The sequence below is a fragment of the Apium graveolens genome, chromosome 2 (assembly GCF_009905375.1).
Source record: "Apium graveolens cultivar Ventura chromosome 2, ASM990537v1, whole genome shotgun sequence".
Classification (NCBI taxonomy): Eukaryota; Viridiplantae; Streptophyta; class Magnoliopsida; order Apiales; family Apiaceae; genus Apium; species Apium graveolens.
The window spans coordinates 270,154,442-270,161,022 of record NC_133648.1 but is presented as its reverse complement, the minus strand read 5'-3'; positions in this window follow the sequence as shown (position 1 = coordinate 270,161,022).

Genomic DNA, 6,581 nt, shown 5'->3' with positions numbered 1-6,581 from the left:
ATACAGCTTCAGTCCATTCAACAGCTTTTGGAACCTATTGAATGTTTCATTTAAAGATTCATTTTCTTCAAAATGAAAGTATTCATACTGTTGAATGAGAAGCTGCATTTTGTTTTCTTTCACTTGTTCTGTACCTTCACACAGTAGTTGAACTGTGTCCCAAACCTCTTTGGCAGTTGTGCAATTTATCACATTATCAAACATATCCATGTTAAGACCATTAAACAAAATGTTCATAGCCTTCTTATCCTTGTGGACTTCTTCTGTGTCTTCCATTGTCCATTCTGCTCTAGGTTTTGGAATGGATTGACCAACAGCAACTGTGGCTGTAGCAACTGTTGATACTTTGTGGGGAATGTGAGGACCATTCTCAATGCAGTTTACATAACCTTCATCTTGGGAGAGTAGATGAAGGTGCATTTTCACCTTCCAATGGTGATAACTGTCTTTGTCAAGAACTGGGATCTTTACTCCAATATCCTTCTTACTCATCTTTGTTAGATTCCAAGATCTTTAAACTCTTTGTATGTTAAGAGCCTGCTCTGATACCAATTGTTATTCCTAGTGGACTAACAATGAGATTTACAGAAGGGGGGTTGAATGTAAATCTCAAAACTTTTTCAAGTTTTGAGCAGTTTATGAAAGTTGTGTGTTCAAGAAGAACAAGTGTGTGAATTGCTTTAAGCTAATCCAGACAGATATATATTCAAGCACAAATGTAAAGAACACAACAGACCTTAAAAACTTTTCTGGTGGATTTGTTGTTCCACCAGAGATGGTATTTTAGAAAATCTGTGATTAAACAATGTTGATCACAGCTGCATCCTAGTACAAACTAGATGAATTTTCTCTCAATATTTTTCTAAACAGCTCTGGAAAATCTCTCATCTAATTACTAGCTTCTACTTGGTTTATATATTACCAAGTGTACAAGTGAAGAACAATATAAAATACAGTAATAAAATAAGATCTTCACTTGCTTCTTTTCCTGTTCACTCTAGTACTTTGTTGACTATTGCATCTTTGTACTAGAGAAGAACGGCTGCTTTTTCTGTTGTTCCTGAAATTCGGCTACCACATCTCAGTTGTCTCTATCAACCCATGTGCCTCTGTCTGTAGGTACAACTACCCCTTATCAACGGCTAATCATCAGAACATCCGTTGAAGCTTTCATCCGTTGATGCACTCATCCGTTGAAGGATGTTATCCGTTGAAGCTTTCATCCGTTGATGCACTCATCCGTTGAAGGATGTTATCCGTTGATGACTTTATCCGTTGAAGCTTTAGAGACATCCGTTGAAGCTTAGCTTCTCATCCGTTGAAGGTCTTTAAGTCATCCGTTGATACCACTTCACTTATACAAAATTACAAGGCATGAAGTATTTACAATTGGCCTTCCTATCTGCATATCATCTAGTAGTCAACATGACTCATAGTTTCTCTCAACTTCCAAGAATTACATTTTAAATACAGAGACTGAAATATGCTACAACACTAGACTTATTTCTAAGTAAAGCTACACCATCAACGGATAGCCAAAGTGGTCTTATCCGTTGAGGCTACAGACACTAAATTTCTACTTAAGTATTTTGTTAAACATATCATCAAACTAATGCACATACATTCCTAACAAGTATCAGGTAAGAACTTTCAATTAATATATGCATAGAGATAGTATACATCACAATTAAGAGACCGGATTATAATTTTGGATACAAAATTATATATCATGGAATTAGTTCCAAAAAATTTAGATTAGGTAATTGTTAGGAAGAACTAGTAATATTGTTGCTGATAGATATATTACCTATTGCTGCATTATAAAAATATACCCCATACAAAAACTTATAACACAATTGCAGAGAAACTCAAGATTCCTAAATATCTCTGTCTCCAATCTATTGTATTTACATCATCAAACTCCCTTGCTGGGCTTCCAAGAGGTTGGCCTCACCAACTAATATATCTGCTAGAATTTCCATCACTGTAAAACCAATATATGATAATTTACACAATCAATTCTAAATAAATATTATTGTGCAAGACATGCCTGTACTTTAACAAGACTAAGTCAAATTGACAACCCTAAGTAAGTTATATTGTAATCTTAATTTGCATTTGTAACATCTAAAGTCTGTAAAAATGTAAAAGAGCAGACTGAAGTCTTTTTGTTTAAACAATATCAAGCTTAAGTATCCTATCTGGAAGAAGATCAAGAAGATCATGCCTTAGAAGAATTATGAAGAAGCTTGGAGTTGAATACATCTGTATATATGATAATTTACACAATCAATTCTAAATAAATACTATTGTGCAAGACATGCATGTACTTTAACAAGACTAAGTCAAATTGACAACCCTAAGTAAGTTATATTGTAATATTAATTTGCATTTGTACTTGTAACATCTGAAGTCTGTAAAAATGTAAAAGAGCAGACTAAAGTCTTTTTGTTTAAACAGTATCAAGCTTAAGTATCCTATCTGGAAGAAGATCAAGAAGATCATGCCTCAGAAGAATTATGAAGAAGCTTGGGGTTGAATAAATCTGTTTGGATAAAAATATTCTAAGTCAAGATCTCTACAAGTCACAGATTTAGTGCTATAGAGAAGTCACTCAAGAACTCCAAATGACTTATCGAGAAGTCAGAAAAGCTTATAGAGAACTCACAGAGATATCGACAAGTCAAAATTGAAGACATGAAGATTGGAGATATCGACAAGTCATTTTTCACTAGACAACTCAGAGTTATCGACAAGTCAATATTCATTAGATAACTCTGAGTTATCGATAAGTCAAATTCCACTAGAGAACTCAGAGATATCGATAATCCAAAATTCACTAGAGAACTCTGAGTTATCAACAAGTCAAATTTGATTAGAGAACTCTGAGTTATCGATAAGTCAATAAGTCATTAGAGAACTCAGAGATATCGATAAGTTAAAGTGAAGATATGAAGACTAGAGATCTCGACAAGCCAAATTCTCATATAGAGAACTCAAAGACCTCTACAAGTCAAATTTACTATGGAGTACTAGAGATCTCGATAAGCCAATATACTTATCGAGATGTCAAGTTCTCTATAGACCAAATGGAGATCTCGAGGCAAAATCTCAAAGTACAATTTGCAGACCAGTTCAATATCCAAGATTTACAATCAACAAACAATCCAAACAGCTGGATTAACAAGTCTACAAAAAGCAGCTTGAAGAGAGTTCAAGATCAATGGTGAAGATTAACTGACAGAGGAAGATCAAAGTTAACACAGTGTGCAAAGATTTGCTACGCCAGAAATGGAAGATACACTTTTCCTAAAATGGAAATGACAAGTGACAACTTACTAAAGTAAAAGCAGTTTCTTATTATACACTGTGTAAACCAGAAGATAACTAAATTATAAAGTTAACACCGGTCCTTTGTGAAGTTGTAACAATTTAGATAAAAAATCTTGTAACACTCTCAAGAAGAAGCTAAGCTCTTTATCAACAAAGAGCCTAGAAATTTTGTAGCAAAATAATCTTAATTTGAATATAAAATAAAGTGAGTTTTGAAAGATCTGTGTTCTTTATTATTGCATGTTTAATTTCAGCAAGTAATACATTTCACTATAAGATTTAATTTACTTTGTTCAACCATAAAAAGTTCAAGAAAAGCATAAAAGCAGTAAAACACATTCACCCCCCCCTTTGTGTGTTATTCATTTCCTAACAAGCGGTATTAGAGCAAAATTTAAAAGTAAACAGATTCAAGATCTTGGAAGAATGATTACACATAAGATCAGTAGCATCAAAATTCCTACCTTTGACAAAGCTAACTACACTCTTTGGAAAAAAATGTTGTTGTTATTAGGATGGCCAATCCACTCTATATTCAGATTCTCAAAAATGGGCCCTTCACTCCTATGGTTAGAGTTGAAGAAACAACAGATGGTGATATGGTCATTCCAGCTCATTATTCTCCAAAAGACCCTTCTGAGTACCCTGAGCCTGAAAAAGAGAAAGTTTCCCTGGATAGTGGCTTGCAACTGATATTGATAGAGTCCCTTGACAATGTAATGTACAACAACATTGTCAACTGTGACACTGCTAAGCAAATCTGGGAAAAGATTGAAATACTCTGTCAGGGGACTGAGGAAGTTAGATCTAATCAAAGAAGGATACTAATTTCATAATATGAGGGTTTCATGGCCAAGCCAAAAGAAAGTATGACTGATATGTTTGAAAGACTAAATAAGCTGATAAATGATTTGCAGCTCCATGACAAATACTATGAAGCTGAAGAAGTGAACTTAAAGTTCTTGCTTACTCTCCTTCATCATTTGGAACAGAAAATCTCAGCAATCAGGGAAGGGAGAGACTTGAGCAGAATAACACTGGAAGTTCTATATGGAATTCTTAAAATATATGAACTAGAAATGATTCAAAGGAAATCATTGAGATCGGGTCAAGGATATGTTGTAGCTGGCTCAAGTGCTTTAACTGTCAATGAAAGTCAAACATCTAATGATGATCCAAGATCTCAAACTCCAGCTGCCTCAACAAGTGAGCAAAGAACAAATGATTCACAGGAACAAATCATTCTGGAATTGGAAGAAGATGAGTTCTACACCTTGGATGAACTTGATGAGCTTGATCAGTCAATGGCCTATCTGGAAAAAAAGTTCTCCAACATTAGAGTAAAGAAGCCAAGATTCTTCAAGGGTAAAAGACAGTCTTTCAACAAAAACAGCAGCTGAAAAGGAAAAGGGAAGTACACATCTGATAGCAAAAATGGTAACAAAACTGGATCTGTTGACAGATCAAAGATAAGGTGCTTCAACTGTGATGAACTAGGACATTTTTCTACAGAATGCAGGAAACCCAAGAAAGCAAAGAAAGATAAAGCTTATCTTGAACTAGAAGCAAAGTATAAAGCTCTTCTGAAGAAACAACAAAGCAAAGCTTATATTGCAGAGGGAAAAAGTTGGGATGATTCTGATAATGATGAAGATGAAGTTGGAAATTATGCTTTAATGGCCTTGGAACAAGGAGAATCATCCTCATCAAAATCACAGGTACCAACTCTCAGTACCATTGACTTAAACGTGAGTCAATATAAGGAAACTGTAGAAAAGATGAGCACTGAAATGTTTCACATTCATACAAGTATGGTTGCTGCTAATGAAGAAGTTAGCAGATTGACAAAGATAAATGAGAAGCTTGAAAGTGAGAAACAAGAAACTGAATTGTTGTTGGTAGAGCTTGAAACTTTAAGACAAGAAAATACATATCTTATGAACAAGCTCAAGTGTGCAAGTAAAATAGAAGCAGTGCTAAGGGAGAAGCTGGAAAAGAATGAAATTAAATTTAAATCCTTTAAGAATGCATCTGAGTTAATTGGACAGTACCATGAGAAAAACAAGTCATGTGCAAACATTGCCATTGGTCTTGATTATGATGCTTTGAACAACAAGAAAAAGAATATAGGTGATAAAGGGAAAGCAACAAAAACTGAAAATGTTCCAACCATCCTGAAAAAGGTTGATTCACCTATATTCAAGGAATGCGAAGTAAATTTCAGTGAGGAAGAGTTGATTAACAAGCAAGAAATTCCTGATAAGATAAAGAGAAGAAAAATGCAGAAGCAACTTCATCTCCCAAAGCTGAAGAGAAGCTCATGGATAAATAAAGCTCCAAGACACCTATCAAAGAAACCAAGACTGAAGATGCAAGAAAGAAAAAGAAAAATAGAAATGGGAAAATTGGGATAAACAAAAACAATAATTTTTCTTATGTTGCAGATGCTCCAAGAAAGAAGTGTGAAAAATATGGCTCTGTAAATCATCTAACTCACCTTTGTAAAAAGGTTGTTAGCGAGCCAGCCAAAGGAGCATGCAAATGCAATGAAGCAGATGCAAATGATCCCTACTCATTCTATGACAAGATTGACTGTATCCCTTGCAACTTTAAAGTGATGAAGAGTTGCCACAAACTGAGAGTAGACCTTAAAAAAACAAAAATTGGGTCTGCATCAGATAGGGAAAATGCACAACAGTCATTGAATTCTATTTTATCTGAAACAACTCATTCTACTTCTGCTAAATCAGTTAACAAGAAGAAAGTACCCAATACTACTTGGGTTGCTAAACACACTTAAAACTCATTGTGTGCAGGGCAAAGTGAAGAAAGTCATATGGATCATTGACAGTGGGTGTTCCAGACATATGACAGGTGATAAGGCCCTGCTATCACAATTTGAGGAGAAGGCTGGCCCTTTGGTGACCTTTGGAGACAACAACAAAGGATTCACAATGGGATATGTCAAGATTGTTTCTGAAAATGTTGTCATTGATGATGTAGCACTGGTAGCTGGTCTTGAAGTGAATCTTCTCAGTGTTAGCCAATTTTTAGACAAAGGTTTTGAAGTTTTATTCAACAAAGAAGAATGCACTTTCATCAGCAAGAAAACTGGTGAAGTTGCTCTGAAAGGAGCAAGGAAAGGAAGCTTGTTTGTTGCAGACTTGGACTCAATGAATAAGGATGGAATTTGTTGCATCTACACCAAGGCATCAAAAGAACAAAACAAGTTTTGGCATAAGAAGTTG